This window comes from Lynx canadensis, chromosome C1, assembly GCF_007474595.2.
Source record: "Lynx canadensis isolate LIC74 chromosome C1, mLynCan4.pri.v2, whole genome shotgun sequence".
Lineage (NCBI taxonomy): Eukaryota > Metazoa > Chordata > Mammalia > Carnivora > Felidae > Lynx > Lynx canadensis.
This window is the reverse complement of record NC_044310.1, coordinates 70,070,018-70,089,764: the sequence shown is the minus strand read 5'-3', so window position 1 is coordinate 70,089,764 and position 19,747 is coordinate 70,070,018. Positions and strand designations below refer to the sequence as shown.

The 19,747-nt window shown below is 40.3% G+C and overlaps 1 long non-coding RNA gene across 1 annotated transcript in view; it reads left to right on the top strand.

Annotated features, from left to right (window-relative positions):
• Nucleotides 1-4,044: 4,044 nt before the first annotated feature.
• Nucleotides 4,045-19,747, top strand: part of LOC115521960 — a 44,702-nt gene continuing 28,999 nt past the window's right edge. Inside the window, exon 1 of the long non-coding RNA XR_003971216.1 lies at nt 4,045-4,389. This is a non-coding gene — a long non-coding RNA (uncharacterized LOC115521960). The remainder of the gene's footprint in view (nt 4,390-19,747) is intronic.

Genomic DNA, 19,747 nt, shown 5'->3' with positions numbered 1-19,747 from the left:
TTGATCTCTAGTCCAAGTTTCTTTAAATGCAACGAGTAATAATAATAAATTAGCCCAACGTAGCTATTTTCCCCTTAAATACGGTCATTTTTAATGTAATTATTTTATTGCATTCTAAAATCCAACCAACATATTTAATCCATCTTATTCAAAGTATATATTTTCTGAGAAGGAACATTAACTCAGCAAATTAGGTAGAGGAGAGGCTGTGAGTGTGTGTGCTTGTGTATGTGTATTTTTACATTTTAAGCTACATGCTCTGTGAGAATATGTATGAATAATAAAAGCAACATTTACTTTTGCATATATTTTCTCATTGGAATCTCTTGCTTTATGTACAATCCTTTAGGTGCCCTGAATGTTGTCAAAGCAATACATGGAACGTTCAGCAATAAGATACATTCAGAACAAAGACAATGTGCTCTTTAACTAAGTTCCCTAGTTTCAAAAAAAATTTAGTAGGTTTTACATTAATAACATCAGTTGTGGTTAACGTTGATTTTGGTCTTGCATTTGAAGTAACATGAGAAATAATTTATATTGATACAATAGAAATTTTTTCTAGAACCATAAATATTCAGTCGACTCTCACAATGCTCCTGAATTGTTAACGGCATGAAAACAGCGTTCATATGATGTGATACATTTTATCATCCTCATCTCCACAAGTGTAAACTCTGTTGCTTTAAACTGGATTTACTGGAGTCTAGATATTTAATCCTAAGAATTTTCCTTAACATTAGTTACATTGTTGAATACAATGTATCTCCTTCATGATTGAAGATAAAGGCTGACACATACCACATGAAAAAGGCTTTCACAGAATAAACTTTAGGTTATGTTGTATCAAATACAAAACAAAAGCCACCTCTATCCCTCCAACAGAACAAATAAAAGCAAAACGCCCTGCCACTGTGAAAAAGTGCATTAGGTAGGTATCAATATTGCTCCTATAATTTGGAAGGGGCAAGGACAGTTTGTCTTTTCTGTGTACTGTTTTCTTCACCTTCCCTCTCTCCCAATAAATAGATATTTGCTTTGAGTAACATTTAACACAGTCCAGCGTTGCCTTATATGAGCAAATGGCTTGTATTGATTTTGAAACTCATACTTGTAGGAGGATATTTTAACAGGTTTTTTGAAAGAACACAGCACTTCAAAAATCAAACGCATTTGGGACTAATTGCAGAGTCAAACATCTTAATTTGAACTAGGAGAAAGACAAGAACAAATGAAAAAAATATGAAGATCCATAATGAAAAGCAGTAAAATAATCTAAGTGAATCATTTTATTAAAACGGCTGTTTCACTATAAATAAGGAACCATAAAAAATACAATTTGTATATTCTGTTACAAAAAGCCTCACTCTAGGCAGCCAACTACTAAAAATTTTATATGAAAAAAAAAGATGCTCCCCTAAGGAAATGTGCATATCTGCTGTTTCTTTTAACAAAGATTGAGATGCTTATAAAGAACTTAGCAAAGTCTTCTAAAAATAAAACCTATTTCACCGTCCCTCACCCCCTCCACTGCACACACTGTGTATGTGAGGGTTTTCTTTTTTTTCCTATTCACGCGGAATTGTCTGACTCCAATTTAAATTGCCAGTCAGTGTTTCACCGCTTTGCACAGCACTTTCTAATCTTTTCCTCTTGGGCATCTCTATTTGAAATGAAGCTTTACTGTCTCTCGTATATCCGAAACAAACAAGTGTACCTACTTGATGGTTTAATCGTAACTGGCTAAGCTCAAAAACTGAGCAGTGAGTTCAGGAAAAATGCATGGGACACAACCAGCCGATGAAATCAAAACCCTCAGCAGAGATGCAAATGATATTTTATTATTTGAAACAGCTGCTGTATAGCCTCAGACACTAATGTTTTTTTTCTTTACGGATTTTTCCTGAATAACTTTATGAAGGTGTGGTATATCCTTTCATGATTTCCCTGGTGACCAAAGCTTTCGTGCCATTTTTACCTTGCTCCAGGTAATTTGGGGAAATACCACAGACATGTATCATTACAGAGTCTGTATTGTTGTTTAGTTGCTAATTGATTCTCAAAGGAAGCAGAATGATGCTGTCACTGTAGTACATTAAAAATCCTTCAATTTAAGCATGGGTATTTTCGTGAAATTAAAACTGCTAGCTATTCTGTATATTTGACTGCAGAAAGCTTTTACGGAGGAGGTTATAATAAATTTTGCCTTTTATTAGCCGAAAAAAGGAAATCTGTGCAAGTTTTCAGGACTGAGATGCTTTTCCACTTAAAAAAAAAAAAAATTATACTCTGCTTTTAACTGTTGAAGAACTTGATGTATGTCACGATAAAAGCTTAATCTGGATGCTTTTAACCCGTGGTCCAAGAGGACTCATGCCCTGTAATGAGAATCTCACAGGGCTGTGCAATAAATACTTGTTTTAAAAATGGTTTCATCTGTCTTGAGTCTTTACCAGGTAATCCTGTTGTTAGTGTCTGTGTGGTAATGAATGCTGTGATATAATGGAAACTTTCACAAATAAAGCGTCCTTACTTTAAAAACTGAGCCTGGTGTCGATTTTTTTACAGGTACATTATTTCTGCGAATGGGTTTATCAGCAGTACAACAACATTACAAGACAAGCTAAGCCATAAAAAGGATTAAGTGGCGCTGTGTAATACTGATTAAGTAACAGAGCGATACAGGCGAGCTGTGAGTAACTAGTTCTGCCAAGTCTTCTGAAACAACACAGTCATAAAAGTTTACTTTCCTTGCAGACCCGACTCTTTCCTCTGGGACCTTCTCTAACTGTTCAAACGTGAGCTATTCTACGGTCGCTAAATTCTGCCTCCGTTAAAAACAGTCATCAACAACAAAAATCCTTTTTGGGTCTTCCTGTTTTAATAATGCTTCTGTGATATGCAGTTCAATCGTGGCTGCCACTTCCCCTCGGGTGTGATTCTTAACCTCTTCGGTTTCCTTACCTGTAAAATGAGGGTAACAAGACTACCTGAAAAGGCCAATGTGAGGATCAAAGAGATAATGCCTAAAATTCCTTAATACAGTACCAAGCCCATTTTAAGCACAGAAAATCTTAACTGTTATTAAGGGAGATAATGGACAAATCATTTTCCCCAATAATAAATATGTTATGAGCAAGAGACCTGCATTTGTCTTTTAAATCTACAGAGATACTTCAAGTTTTATTTTTATTACAACACTGAAGAGTGGCAGATACCCCCAGGAATATCGTATAATGCCGTGCCCTGAAATTTAAGATCGGTGCAAAAGGAGATTTCAGATACACATACATTTAAAATGCTTTTTATCAATGACTTGGGTTATTTGCCCAAATAATATACTTAATGTGACGAATATTCCCAAACTGGAGTTGACTCGCTGACGATCCTTTACCTGTCAGCTGCTTACAAGAATGGTCAGCCAGCTCAATTTTTATGTGAGAAATTAGTTTCAGAAGATAATTTCATCATATTACTTGAAAATGCTTTTCATATGGGCTATGGAGTGTTATAAATTCTAATTTAATATAAGGCAAAGGAAAAAAGGGGGGGGGGAGAAGTCTGTGGATTTCACACAAGGAATCCATTCCACATTGTTTTCACTAGTTTTTCCAAGACCCTGAGGGAATCCAACAATAGGTTATATCAAGTGCAATTAGAATCATAATGCAGAAGCCAGTAAATTAAGACAGATGTTGATATTTCAAAAACTAGTCTGTTGTCCTTATATTTGGACACAATTCATGAGATGCATTAGGAAGAAACAGCGTCTCCTCTTCAATGCATCACAATTATTTTCAGAAAACAGGAAGAATCACCCACCTATCAGTGCAACTCCAAAATCTCACCCCGAACCCTGATTGTACAATAGGATGACCGTAGATTACGTAACTGTACCCAAACCTGGAACCCTAGATTTTAAGTGTTTAAACTTCACTTTGCCTGTCACCTTTCTGGGCTGTGCTGCAAACAGGTGTGGGCTGGAGTGGGTGCCTTGGGAGGAGGCCGGGGACAACACGGGTAATAGGCTGAGAAGCACCGAGCAACGCTTTGTTATTAGACATCAGTGTGCTGTTACCGACAGAGCGAAACTGCCTTTGCTTCTGGAGGGCCTCTCTGCTCCGGCTGGAGAAAACTGGAGAAGGAGGAACCACCGTGGACGTGGGCTGGGGAGGGGGCAGGGTGTCAGCGATGGAAACGGCTCCTGCGGAGGAAGCAAGATGATGGCAGGCGAGCGGCCCAGGGAGGCAAGCCGAGGGAGAGCGGAGGCACCAGTTCCTGAGCATTTCCTAGAAAACTACTCTTCGGTTTTCTGTCAAAACAGAGAGTAGCAGTGGAGGGACCAGCCCCAGAGGACCTCTTCGGCGAAAGAAACTCTGACTTTGGGAGGTATATTTTTATTTATTATCACAACACAGACTATAAATTTAAAAGCCAATTTGAGTAATTTCCCCGAGGAAGAAAGCTGACCCCGTTCCCAACGGCTGCCCTGCCCTCCCAGTGCTAAGTGTGCCACAACACGTTTGGAATGCTTTCTTAAAAGTTCCAGATCATTCGACGACTCCCACTGCAGCAAGTCTCTCAGTGCTGGAACTCGGGCTTATGTCGGAGGGCGGGCGGGCAGTGGGCAGGCCTGGCAGCAGCTGTGAGGCTGGCCCCCACCCCAGGAGGCTTGGGGCAGGTGGAGGTGGAGCGGGAGGTAATGACCGTTCGGAGACAACCTATTTAAGCCACTGTTTGTTCTATAATAAAAATGACTCGGTGGCTCTGAGCATGAACTCTCAAAGGGAGGGTGCTGCAGGAGGCAGGTGGAGACTTTGTTTTAACCAAATGAACCAACAGGAGCTTGGGGCTTTGTTGTGAGGAGGGCGGGCTTTGCAGTGGGCCTTCCTCCCTTCCTCAGGCTTGTTTGCTTATAAGGCAACTGCTGCCCCTGAGGGACTCTGTGGATGAGGCAGCTGCAACAGAGGACACAGGGTCAAGGATTGGGAAGGGCTAAGCATAACTCAGACACTTCAGGAAGGGGCTGAACGGAACACAGTTATGTGAGCCACCTTCCAAAACACACAGGTACATAGCACGTTGTCTCCCTTCTGTTATGCACATGTTTTCACAACAACAGGAGCAAAATAACACCCACACCATATCCTAAAGGGCACAGAGTCTGAGCTGTGGCAACTGTCAGAAGCAATGATTTCCCGAACCCAGGGCCCCAGGGAGAGGAATCTCATAGGCCTCTGGAGAGGAGAAGCCCAGCTGAACCCAGTCCCCAGGGAGCCTCTCGTTGCTGCCCCAGAGACACCAACCTTCTCCGAGATTGCACGGGCATCAGGATGCGTGTGGATGCTGCAGGGGAATGTTAGCATCACAAACCCTGAGCCTCCTCCCATAACCTTCCCCCCATCCCCAATTTGGAATGATTTTTAATATGTGCTATTTGCTTATTTCAGGGAAAAGAGTCAATCTAGGTGCAAGAGGAGGGCAAAGAGAGTCCAGAACATTGGAGCAATAAAAGTGAGGTGAGACAAAACCGTGGAGTCTCAAAGCTTTCCTACAGGCAGGGTTTCCGTATGGATTTTTACACCAAACAAAAGACAAACGACCCATTTGGTCCCGGGAATCACAGGGAGGGCAGCTCTGGTGGCGGAGCTGGGCTGTGGAGGGGTGTTCTCATAGTGTCTGCGGCTGCGGGTTGGAGCTGCCCCCCAGCCCCCCAGTCTCTGGGCGTGCAAGGCTAGTGATTGGAGGACTCAGTCTCTGTCGGCCATCTCTCTGAAGCCGATTCCTGGCTCAGAGAATCTCCCTGCTGGAGAGATAGGGAGTCTTCTGCAGGTCTCTCCTGCAAGCTGTCTCGCCCGCTTTGTATTGTCTCCTGGCGTTTGCGTGCGCCCTGCTTGCATCTAATGTATATTTATTCTCAAGGACTGGGAGCCTCAGCGGGCAACTGAAATTTAAGTGAGTGAATGGCACAGCGGTACTGGGGAAGATTCATTATCTGTACATTTCTAGGTTATTTGACGTGGGAGATTTTAAGCAGTTTATGTGGCGAGGAGAAGGCAAAATGACAATGCGCAAACCTCCTATGATATGCAAAAAACATGCAGCCGACACAGAATTGCCGTTTATTAGATAATAAATGTGATGCCAGATTTTTCTAAAGAGCACTAGGGAAAATAAATACTCAAGGTATGGGCCAAAGTCCAAGGGCCAGCGCTGAGTCCTGCCCGTGGCTCTGGCCACCTCCTAGGGGCTCCACTCCTCTAGATGAGATTTGGTTCTCTTCACTGCAGCATTATGAAGCAGGGACACTAAGACGACTCCTTTGAACATGAAAAATAGAAAGAAACCCCTTTTTAATCTTTGTTTTTATGGCTGCAAACATGATTACATAGAGGAAAATCAATCCCTATGGAACACGATAGATAATACAAAGTAATTGATTGGCCTTTATCATTTTCCGTTACGATATTAAAATAACACCATAATATCAAGCGGCAGCCACTGATACATAAAGGAAAACAGGAGCTGATTATGTCTAAGGGTAATCAGGTCAGGGAAGTGTGAAGGTAAGATAAATAAGGTAAATACAAAAATGGAAAAAGGCTTAAAAAAAGCAAAAGGGAGTTGGTGGCAAAGAGTCTACATAATAGAAGGGAGATCTGATGTTGGGAATATCATTAAGCAATAAGCCACGAGAGACAGTCTATTGCAGCTGTGTGATTGCAGCATGTCTCGGTTGGTGTCCCAAGCCATAGGGGCCAAAGCTGAGTGACTTTAACTTCTCAGGAAGTGCAGTAATCCTTTCAGAATACAATGCCTGCAGCCTGACTGCTATCAGGCTATGAAATTTAGAAAATAAAATAGGGGAAGCATTCAGCAATTGGTATTTCCCAGGCACTGATGCCACCAGCATGGCATCACAAGCAGCCACTTAAAAAACCTGCATTTGCAGCCAACTTTCCAAACTGCCAGAGACCAGAGCAGCTTTGTCAAAACCCCAAATGCCATGGTTTGTGTCCTAATGGCAAGTAACTGAGGCAGAGCCGTTGAGAAAAATTGCATCAAAAGAAGGCATAGGTACATTATTCTGTGTTCTCGCCTATTTCCTCTTTCCGTGTACATTTATTCTCTCAACATGTATTCATATTGACAAATACATGCATAGAAGTTATTAATTATACCATTTTACACACCTATACATATATATATACACACATATATATTTTACATATGTATGTGTGTGTTAAATAACACAAACACATACATGCTTCGTGTCTGATCAATAAATAAATACATTTAGGAGCTAGCTCATTAAAAATATACCAGATATTTGTTTTGGTCCCTGTGTCACTACCTAAAATGCTTCTAATTTAGATTTCTTAGCACAATGTCATACGTGTGTTAAGCAGCCATCACAAATAACCCTGTTGTGGCTGGAAGTCAGTTTTCATATTCACATTTAAAACACAGTATAAAAATGTCATGCCCACCAGAGTGATCCAGCCTTTTGGCTAAGCAGCAATCAGGAATATAGCTTAAGGTGGTGAAATAAATCACCGTATGGGCTGTGAGTATTAGAGCACTGGTTAGCTGTGATACCCTCAAGAGATGTGGGAAGTGGTTGTTTACTCAGCAGAAGGACTCCAGATAGTATAGAATTTGTTCTTAACTTTTCTAAATTCTGGGGAGTTGAACTTACTTGTTCATTCATTCACTTATTCATCCCACTAATTGAAGGCCTATTACAGGTCTAGAGCTGAACTTGGTGCTGAGGTGGCAGAGATGATCTCAAGGGGCATACAGGCAATTAGGGAGCATTGCTATATTTGAACAAATATATGAAAAGGTCCTAGTAGATAAGACACAGTTGCTATGAAACACAGGGCAAACAGAAGTCAGGGAAAGGATTCACAGAGGTAGGTATGGATGGAAAGATCATTTATAGACAGAAAAGATGAGGAAGGGCATTTTAGGCAGCATGACATTCATATAAATGGTCCAAAGACATAAAGAGGGGCAATGTGTTGGGGAAAATAGGAATGGCTGGAATGGTGTGCTGAGTGCATGGGATGGAGTGAGGGGAGACTGACAGTTTTCCCTCTACAAAATGAAAAAGCTGTAGATGTGGTTAAGCAGAGATAGAGTCTGATTGGATTCTTTTAGAGTGATGGCACTTTGCTATAGGGTAGAGAACAGTTGGAGTGGGGAAAAGAAGGACTATCACACCATGCAGTAAGACACCGACCTGGGTGAAGCCTAATGAACTAGCTGTGCTAAGTGCAAAACGATCCCATCAAAACAGTCATACCATGTACATCAAATGTTCTCGGCAGCAAATGACAGAAAGCTGAAGCAGCATCTCGTCTATGAGAGGTTCTGTATGTGGCCTGTATGTGGCCCTGTATGTGGCCTGTCAGGGTTCCAGCTCCATTTCTCAGCCATTCTCTTAGCCATGCCTCTTCCATGTGCTGACTGTCCTTGGACTGGTGACAATATGGATGCAGCAGTTCTAGCAGACTTATCTGAATATACAATGTCCAGAGGACATTTTTTAGTGTCTCTTTATTAGGAATGAGGAGTCCTTTCCGCAGAATTTTCATCAGGCCTCCCCTCATTTTCATTGGTCATATGAAGTCAAATGCCTATTCCTTTTTTTTTTTTTTAACAGTATCTTTATTTATTTATTTTTTTTGCCTATTTTATTTATTTATTTTTTTTTATATATATGAAATTTATTGACAAATTGGTTTCCATACAACACCCAGTGCTCATCCCAAAAGGTGCCCTCCTCAATACCCATCACCCACCCTCCCCTCCCTCCCACCCCCCATCAACCCTCAGTTTGTTCTCAGTTTTTAACAGTCTCTTATGCTTTGGCTCTCTCCCACTCTAACCTCTTTTTTTTTTTTTTTTTCCTTCCCCTCCCCCATGGGTTCCTGTTAAGTTTCTCAGGACCCACATAAGAGTGAAAACATATGGTATCTGTCTTTCTCTGTATGGCTTATTTCACTTAGCATCACACTTTCCAGTTCCATCCACGTTGCTACAAAGGGCCATATTTCATTCTTTCTCATTGCCACGTAGTACTCCATTGTGTATATAAACCACAATTTCTTTATCCATTCATCAGTTGATGGACATTTAGGCTCTTTCCATAATTTGGCTATTGTTGAGAGTGCTGCTATGAACATTGGGGTACAAGTGCCCCTATGCATCAGTACTCCTGTATCCCTTGGGTAAATTCCTAGCAGTGCTATTGCTGGGTCATAGGGTAGGTCTATTTTTAATTTTCTGAGGAACCTCCACACTGCTTTCCAGAGCGGCTGCACCAATTTGCATTCCCACCAACAGTGCAAGAGGGTTCCCATTTCTCCACATCCTCTCCAGCATCTATAGTCTCCTGATTTGTTCATTTTGGCCACTCTGACTGGCGTGAGGTGATACCTGAGTGTGGTTTTGATTTGTATTTCCCTGATAAGGAGCGACGCTGAACATCTTTTCATGTGCCTGTTGGCCATCTGGATGTCTTCTTTAGAGAAGTGTCTATTCATGTTTTCTGCCCATTTCTTCGCTGGGTTATTTGTTTTTCGGGTGTGGAGTTTGGTGAGCTCTTTATAGATTTTAGATACTAGCCCTTTGTCCGATATGTCATTTGCAAATATCTTTTCCCATTCCGTTGGTTGCCTTTTAGTTTTGTTGGTTGTTTCCTTTGCTGTGCAGAAGCTTTTTATCTTCATAAGGTCCCAGTAATTCACTTTTGCTTTTAATTCCCTTGCCTTTGGGCATGTGTCGAGTAAGAGATTGCTACGGCTGAGGTCAGAGAGGTCTTTTCCTGCTTTCTCCTCTAAGGTTCTGATGGTTTCCTGTCTCACATTTAGGTCCTTTATCCATTTTGAGTTTATTTTTGTAAATGGTGTGAGAAAGTGGTCTAGTTTCAACCTTCTGCATGTTGCTGTCCAGTTCTCCCAGCACCATTTGTTAAAGAGGCTGTCTTTTTTCCATTGGATGTTCTTTCCTGCTTTGTCAAAGATGAGTTGGCCATACGTTTGTGGGTCTAGTTCTGGGGTTTCTATTCTATTCCATTGGTCTGTGTGTCTGTTTTTGTGCCAATACCATGCTGTCTTGATGATGACAGCTTTGTAGTAGAGGCTAAAATCTGGGATTGTGATGCCTCCTGCTTTGGTCTTCTTCTTCAAAATTCCTTTGGCTATTCGGGGCCTTTTGTGGTTCCATATGAATTTTAGGATTGCTTGTTCTAATTTCGAGAAGAATGCTGGTGCAATTTTGATTGGGATTGCATTGAATGTGTAGATAGCTTTGGGTAGTATTGACATTTTGACAATATTTATTTTTCCAATCCATGAGCAGGGAATGTCTTTCCATTTCTTTAAGTCTTCTTCAATTACCTTCATAAGCTTTCTATAGTTTTCAGCATACAGATCCTTTACATCTTTGGTTAGATTTATTCCTAGGTATTTTATGCTTCTTGGTGCAATTGTGAATGGGATCAGTTTCTTTATTTGTCTTTCTGTTGCTTCATTGTTAGTGTATAAGAATGCAACTGATTTCTGGACATTGATTTTGTATCCTGCAACTTTGCTGAATTCATGTATCAGTTCTAGCAGACTTTTGGTGGAGTCTATCGGATTTTCCATGTATAATATCATGTCATCTGCAAAAAGCGAAAGCTTGACTTCATCTTTGCCAATTTTGATGCCTTTGATTTCCTTTTGTTGTCTGATTGCTGATGCTAGAACTTCCAGCACTATGTTAAACAACAGCGGTGAGAGTGGGCATCCCTGTCGTGTTCCCGATCTCAGGGAAAAAGCTCTCAGTTCTTCCCCGTTGAGGATGATGTTAGCTGTGGGCTTTTCATAAATGGCTTTTATGATCTTTAAGTATGTTCCTTCTATCCCGACTTTCTCAAGGGTTTTTATTAAGAAAGGGTGCTGGATTTTGTCAAAGGCCTTTTCTGCATCGATTGACAGGATCATATGGTTCTTCTCTTTTTTTTTGTTAATGTGATGTATCACGTTGATTGATTTGCGAATGTTGAACCAGCCCTGCATCCCAGGAATGAATCCCACTTGATCATGGTGAATAATTCTTTTTATATGCTGTTGAATTCGATTTGCTAGTATCTTATTGAGAATTTTTGCATCCATATTCATCAGGGATATTGGCCTGTAGTTCTCTTTTTTTACTGGGTCTCTGTCTGGTTTAGGAATCAAAGTAATACTGGCTTCATAGAATGAGTCTGGAAGTTTTCCTTCCCTTTCTATTTCTTGGAATAGCTTGAGAAGGATAGGTATTATCTCTGCTTTAAACGTCTGGTAGAACTCCCCTGGGAAGCCATCTGGTCCTGGACTCTTATTTGTTGGGAGATTTTTGATAACCGATTCAATTTCTTCGCTGGTTATGGGTCTGTTCAAGCTTTCTATTTCCTCCTGATTGAGTTTTGGATGAGTGTGGGTGTTCAGGAGTTTGTCCATTTCTTCCAGGTTGTCCAATTTGTTGGCATATAATTTTTCATAGTATTCCCTGATAATTGTTTGTATCTCTGAGGGATTGGTTGTAATAATTCCATTTTCATTCATGATTTTATCTATTTGGGTCATCTCCCTTTTCTTTTTGAGAAGCCTGGCTAGCGGTTTGTCAATTTTGTTTATTTTTTCAAAAAACCAACTCTTGGTTTCGTTGATCTGCTCTACAGTTTTTTTAGATTCTATATTGTTTATTTCTGCTCTGATCTTTATTATTTCTCTTCTTCTGCTGGGTTTAGGCTGCCTTTGCTGTTCTGCTTCTATTTCCTTTAGGTGTGCTGTTAGATTTTGTATTTGGGATTTTTCTTGTTTCTTGAGATAGGCCTGGATTGCAATGTATTTTCCTCTCAGGACTGCCTTCGCTGCGTCCCAAAGCGTTTGGATTGTTGTATTTTCATTTTCGTTTGTTTCCATATATTTTTTGATTTCTTCTCTAATTGCCTGGTTGACCCACTCAAATGCCTATTCCTAATCCAATTACTGATAGATAAGGTTTTATAACAGACATCAGAGAGTCAACTACTATTCATGTCGTGCTTTCCTTTAAACATCTTTCCTTTTAATCTTGTATCTCTCCTACTGAAATAACTTCTAGGTGGTTCTGTAATTAGAATTGCATTATTCCATGCCATCCTGTGTACAAATACTGCTTCATTTCTTTATCAAAATCAGATTACATCTTGTTAATCACCATCCATGAGGATTGATGAGATGTCTTCTATCAATTACTATGCATGGTTTTCCTTCCTTCCTTCCTTCTTCTTCCTTCTGATGCATTGGAATCCTACTGTTTACACAGATCTGGAAGATGCAAGAAGGTCCTGGCTCTCAATCCTCCCTGTGGTGCGCCTAACTCAACCTTTGAAGTCTACTCAGATGTGGTTTAAGGTCCCCACATTCTCTTAAAACCTGTAAATCCCATCTTATTTTCAGGGCCTGGAGAACCAAGCCCTATCTGGTATGGAGGGTTAAGTTCTTCAGACAAATTCAGTGTAATGGTCTCAGTTGGTATGCATAGGTCTGTTAGTGATTGTCTGCTGAGATCTATCTCTACCTGACAAATTCCCCCCAAACCTTGAGGACCCAAAAACCTGGCACCCTAGTGGGGGAGACAGGAGGTGTGCTGGGGGAAATTAATTTCATTTCTTCCTGATGAGCCTAGAGCCAGCCAAATAAGACATAATTATTCAATTGTACAATGTACAGCAGTTAAGAATTCTTAAATGCCCTGATATAGTGCATCAGTGTATTGAAGGAGTAAACACAGCCATCTTGGGCCAGCTTGAGTCTAAATTGGTCTTTTAGAGGAAGTCAGATTTTGAGGGTTTTCTAATCCTGCATGTCCAGTATTTCCTTCTTCCATTACCTTTGCTCTTCAAGACCCACCCCCCCCCCCACACACACACACAAAACCCCAAAATCAATTTCCTGAGTTTACCGATTTGAGGTGCTTATTAGCAGGGAATGATTTGATTGACTAAATCACATGAAATATGAACAACTGACAACCCTGATTAAAGTGATATTCTTACCAGGGGTATTTAAAATGTAAATCTCTCTGGGGCACCTGGGTGGCTCGGTTAAGCAGCCGACTTTGGCTCAGGTCATGATCTCGAAGTCCGTGAGTTCGAGCCCCGTGTCGGGCTCTGGGCTGATGGCTCAGAGCCTAGAGCCTGTTTCAGTTTCTGTGTCTCCCTCTCTCTGACCCTCCCCCGTTCATGCTCTGTCTCTCTCTGTCTCAAAAAATAAATAAACGTTAAAAAAAAATTATAAATAAATAAATAAAATAAAATGTAAATCTCTAACCCAGATGAATTAACCTCTAATGGTGGTTTTCAGGCATTAGGGAGGAACCTAATTACTAGGAGAGTTGCAGGTGCGACCTCTTAAATTCACACTATATGGTAGAGCAGCACCTTTTAAAAAACCTCTATTTAAAATATCGGCTGAAGGGGCTTTCTTCCCCACAAAACAGTGACTCCCTTGAGGGCAAGACAATGCCTCAGCCCCTAGCACAATTCCTGTCACACAGCAGCTTCATGTTGTTTGATGGTTGCTTAAAGCATCTTTTTACAATTAATCTGTTACATGGGCTCTGGGGGAATCAAAAGGAAAATGAAGAGATCGCTTTTTTTTTCTTTTTCATTCATTAAATGATCCATATTTTCTTAATCTCTCACTGCATTTATATTCTGTAAATCTCTATGTTCCAGTTTGAACTGTCTTAACTTCCTCACAATTCCCTTAAAATGCAGAGTTCCCATCAAGGCTTAGTATTTTCTATCTGGATCTTTAAGTGACCAGTGAAGAAATTCCCATGGTTGAAGTATTTATGCATTGGGTTTGTGTACCAGAGGACTTAACTTGCCTGTTAGCTCCTTTAGATGCCCAAATGTGTTTCATAAAGATTTCTTCCAGGTAAGATTTCTCTGAATTTTTTAGGTCATTTTTCTAAAGAGTTAAAAATCTATTTCAGCATGAGCTTGTGGTTTGGGTTTAAATTTTGAGGGGTTCGTTTCCTTTGAGCTGTAATAAGATTGTAAGTATATGTAGGTTCTAGGGATAATTCTCACTCGTTCTTTAGCAGAGGTGACACTCTTGCAAAGTGAACCAGCATTAAGGCCTCATACACTCCCCTGGCCTACCTCCAAAATGCTTCATGCTTGTTATTTCATGTTATAATAGATCATTGTGTTGTCTGTTCACCATCTTTTTCTCTCACCAGTTGTCCCTTCCAACCTGGTGAAGGTGTTGGTCACAAGCTGTTGCCTCCTCTGCCATGGTGGCAGGCATGTGACTCAACCTGGGCCAATCAGGTTACTCTCCTCTGCTCTTGTGATTGTTCCATAAGTGGGCACATGACCCAGACATAGCCAATCAGAGTCATCCTCAGGAATTTTGCTGAATTTGTTAGGGAAGAAGCCCTTCTCTTTGCAATAAACTGTAAAGATGACAGAAGCTTTGAGTTAATTTACTGGGGACTATTTTTGCCACCAGGTGCAAAGAACTTACCATGTTCAAAGAGAAATTAGAACCAAGAGATGGTTGGATGGATGAAGGGAGGGAGATAAAGAGAAGGATCACTGATGACAATGTTCGGGGGCCTGACTCCAGCCATATCCAAAAATTTGAACAATTATCTTTTTTTTCTGTTTAAGCTAATTTGAACTAGGTTTCCATAAATTATGTCAAGAAGACCCCAAATAAGCAAACAAATATGTTTCCTTTTTATCTATATTAGTACAAATGATATATCTTTACAAGATAAAGGTGCATATATACATTTTTAAATTTTTTTTTAAGAGAGCACATAAGCAGGGGAGGGGCAGAAAGAGAGGGAGAGAGAGAGAAAGAGCATTCTAAATGTGATAAGAATTGTCTGTTAGTTACTAGAGCTTAATTTCACTTAGCCCTCCTAATTTCTCTGTATTATTATTTCCATTATATAGATGATCACATATGGAAAGCTCACAGTGAGCCAGGCTTTAAAACTAGTTCTAACTTCCCAACTCACAGCTCTTTGTACAACACTACTTAGAAGAATAACTTCAATCTGAAGATTTTTCAAGCAAAGAATAAATTAATTTATAGAATAAATTATTTATATCCTTGACCAAAAAAAAAGATCAATGCATGAATCAATAAAGTTTAATTCAATTACACTCATCTCTCAATTATCAGCAATAGAGAGGTTATGAGGAAAGCAGATTACTTGCAAATTTTATGTGGCTAAAACTCATAAATAATATGTGCATAACTGAAAGCTGCCAACACACGGCACTCTCAGCTGTAAAAAGAGATTGGTTGTAAGTGAGGTGTGATGATTGCCATGTTAGGTCAACTTACTCCTCCAGAGTTTATGGCAAATAATTATTTACCAGATGGATTTTTCCCTAAAAAATTTCATTTACTTGACTTCCTCTTTACTTACCTTATTTCATCATAAGGTTGAGTCTATTTAAAAATAACTTCTGGGATATTATTTGGAAGAGAAACATACACTTACTTTATTCCAGAGGGAAAACAAAAGATTGTCTAAACATCAGCCTAATCCGTAGAATGGAGTAGAGGCACTATGTCTATTCTCCATGAGGAAGTCTGAGAGAGCAGAATAAATATTGTGTGGAAAATCCAGAAGGGACCTCTGTCATAGAGTCTAAATTATGAGGTGTTTTCAGGAAACGTGCATTTTATCCCAGGTCAAGGCCAGCTGGGGTTGGAAAGGCAGTCTCCAATGATTTGACATTTTCCTGATACCTCCTGGAGGAAATATTCAGGTTCCTGGAGGGGAGTGTGTTTTGGGCTGACAGCTCATGTCTATTTTCAAAGCACCATTACCTATGGCAGGTGATGAAATACTCTGTAAGTTCTGACATGGTGAAGGTTGGAATAATTCAACAGGGTCTTGCCCTCATAGGTTGCGATTACTGCATTCCCTATGAGTCTTTACAGACCCCTACCTCATGTGTCTACATACACACACAGACACAGAGAACCATTCACACACACACACATGGGCATGCACACACAGACACATGCGTGCCTTTTCACACATGCAGACACTGCTAATTTCTTAACTTTGCACCGTTAAAAAAAGTCTTTTAATTTTGGTGCTCTGTAGTAGGGATAATATTGTAAAAATATTAAGCTACATATTTTATTGCCCTTTAAATCTTCTTCCCTTGAAGTGTTCTACCTCCAAGGCTGAGCACGAATGGTATGATCCCTGGGAAAGTATCAGTTAGGGAATGTACCACCCAGAATAAAGAAATCAAAACTGTGATTGCTAAGAATGGAATGTGTACACCCCACCCCCACCCCGTTCCTATATTGAAACCCAAATCTCCAATGTGCTGGTATTTGGAGAAGGGGCCTTTGAGAGGTAGTCAGGTCATAAGGGTGGAGCCTTAATGATGGAATTAGTGCCCTTTTAAGAAGAAACATGAGAGAGCTTGCTTCCATTCTCTCTCTCTCTCTCTCTCTCTGTCTGCCACATGAAAACACCATGAGAAGATGGCTATCTGCAAACCAAGGAAATGGCTCTCACCAGGGACCAGATCAACCACCACCTTGATCTTGGGCTTCCCAGACTTCCGAACTATGTAAAATAAATATTTGTTATCTTAGCCACCCAGGCTATGGTAATTTGTTACAGCAGCCTGAGCTAAGTCAATGATGAAAGAGATATTCTGGTTATGGAGGAAGGGATTGTGCTTTCTGTCCTATGGGATGTAGAAGGAGAAAAGGTGGGGCTAAGGAAACAAATTTAAAACCTGTTCTGAGTGACTGATTTGGATCTGGGTGGTTACCACAGGTAGGTCACAGATCTCCAGTTGGGCTAGTGAGATCCAATTTTGGAAACAGTCATCAAGGGAGATGGCCTAGTTGTCCAAGAGTTTTGCTGATTTACAGCTGTTCATTTCAAAGGAGCACAATCAGATGTCCAGCCAGGGCACACTCAAAGGCTAAGTCTGTCAGCCTATCATGGACATCTGCCATGAAACCGAGAACTCTGCATCCCCCGATCATGACGGCTGCAACTCATCCTCTATATCCAAGCACCATCTGATGAAAGAGGGGAAAGGAAGAAGCAGTTTCATTAGGGATCGAGCTTTGAATCTACTGAAAAATTATCCCCAAAAAACTATGTAACCATGAGGAGCTGAAATGTCATTAATAGGCAGATTTAAAGTCAAAGCCTATTTCTACCCACCCTTCACCCCCATCAGCAGCTACCCAGCAGGGGGAGAGCTTATAAGAAAGATTCTATCACTTGTAGACAATAACGAAGTTCCTTTTTCTTTGCACATCTGGTATGTTAATTGTGACCCTACCAACATAAGTAATACCTGCAGCATAGTTTTCGAATCCCTGCTAGGACAAATGGCATTTTCTGAGTCTGTCATTCTCTGGGCCCAGGAATAGCATCACTAAGTAAAACTTACCAAAGCACCCCATGTCTTTCCCATTTAGCTTCAACAGCCTTCCAAGTTTGGTTGGTACTTGTTCAGAAAATGAAAAATGCCTTTTGGCCTACGTTTCCCGGCACAGATAAAGATCCTAATTGTGCCATTACAAGCTGGTACATAAATCTGTGTCAAGTTTCTCATAATATTATATCTGCAAGTGAGATCTTGAAGGTATTGTTCTTCCTTTCACCTAATGACAGAACAGAATGCTTCATTGAAAGATGGTAAAGAAGGATGATTGGGTTCAATTCGGCCTGAGCATTTGAGTTTGTGTATTTTAGGGGAAATGGACTCAGAAAACAGACCAGAGTTTTTAAACATACCAACAAGACTGGCTGAAACATCTGGAAAAATCCCTTTGAGATTGAAAACATGTGATGCACAACAAAGGCAACAAATCTATGTTTTTATGGTTTTTTGATTGCAGTGGAGAAGCTGAATTGCCAGCCATCCAAGATCCTAAATTGGTCCTTGTTAATACCTGGGGTTATTTGCCAAGATATCAGGATGGGGGGGACCAAAAACCTCTGAACAAGGAGAAAATAAGGTGTTAAATATTTAATATACATTCCTTACAAATTTAAGGGAGTCAGAAAAAAAATAACCAAAACATCTAAAATAATTGGATTAGGAGTTAGTAGATTTCGCCCAAATCTCACTTTTATTGTGGCTTTTCTTTTCCCCTGCAAGGATATTTACTATAATTAATAAGAAGCCTTTGTATTTATTAGCATCTTTATTCCAAGTAGCTCAGAGGCTCCACAGACATTCTTTTATTATTTCTCATAACATCTCTGTGAGATTTTGGCAAGAGGATGGGTATTATCCTTGTTAAATCTGGTGCAGGAAAAGCAACTGTTTTCAAATGAAATTTACAAAAAGCACCTCTTAGGTTGAAATCTAAATTGCTATTAAGGAATTCTCCCTCGGGAATGTTTTTCTCCCCTTTCCTCTTTAATTTAAAGTGTGAGACTGTCATTTCTGTCATTAGTTATTGCAGTAACTTTTCCCTCTTCAGACCAAGGTCAAAAGTCCCCCGCTGTTAGTCTATCCATGAAAGTGCTTGAACATACACAGCCTCATATCATGCATATTTATGCTGCAGAAGTATTAGAGTAAACATAAGAGGGATGAATTATTAAGGGCAAAGTAAGACTGATGAAATGCTGTTAGTTTAGATATTTGACTGATTTGTACATTTATGAGCTGACAGGAAGTATTTGAAGGCAAAGGAAACAAACTTGGTCTTGCTGCTAAACCAGCTTCTTAAGAATAATAAATCTTAGGGATTGAGAACAGAACAAAATCTATCTATTTATCTATCTATCACCTATCTATCCATCTATCTATTTGCACATATATGTGTTTACATAATTACATATTGATGGCTTATTTCAAGAAATGCACAAAAGCTTCCACTCCATATTTATCAGGATGCCTAGGCCCTGAGTATTCTGCTGAACTGAGGCTTCCTTTGGCCCTTTGTTCTCCTGTAGATCTTTAGTTGCTTTGGACTTTTAAAAATAAAATTGAAGAGTTAGTATTTACTTCCAAGGCCACTTATACTTAATCATCAACCCCCTTGTCTGGAACTAAGGTTCATTTCCAGAACCTTGGCTCTGATGTGAATGGGCAAACCTCACACGATTTCCAGGTGTCTCTTTGGTGACAATTCTTCTTCCATGTTAAACAGCTCCAATTGTTTGGTGCTTAAGGGCCATCATGCATTACAAAGCCTAATGTTAACTCTATTGAAGACTAAGAAGCTGGTAAACAAGGGTCAGTAGATTTCAAGAGAAAATAGGTCAGTCCTTTTATCTGCTATACTTGTTCTGCCTTTTTTTTTATGGGGACTCCTCTCTGATTGCTTCGGATCGGCTAGACAGGGACTGCTGATAGCTCCTGTCTGCTGCCGCAGTTTGTTAGAATTGGTGTAAAGGGGTGGCAAAGCTGAAAAGACACATTGGGCAAGAGACGATTTTTCCTGGTCCCTTTTGTAGGTGTTCTGTGAACGAGGTGCTGAAATGACCCTGTGGGCTGGGGAGATGTGGGGCTGAGGATAGGTGGATGAAAGGAGCCAGTTAAAAGGCAGGGGCCGAATTTTATGCTCAGGAAGAGAAGGACAGATTCTAATTCCCAAAGCTGAGTCCCATTTGATGCAATCTCTCGGTTATTTTTCTTTCTGTAATTGAAGAGGTGGTAAGTTACCAGAAAGAAAAAAAAAAAAAAAATCAC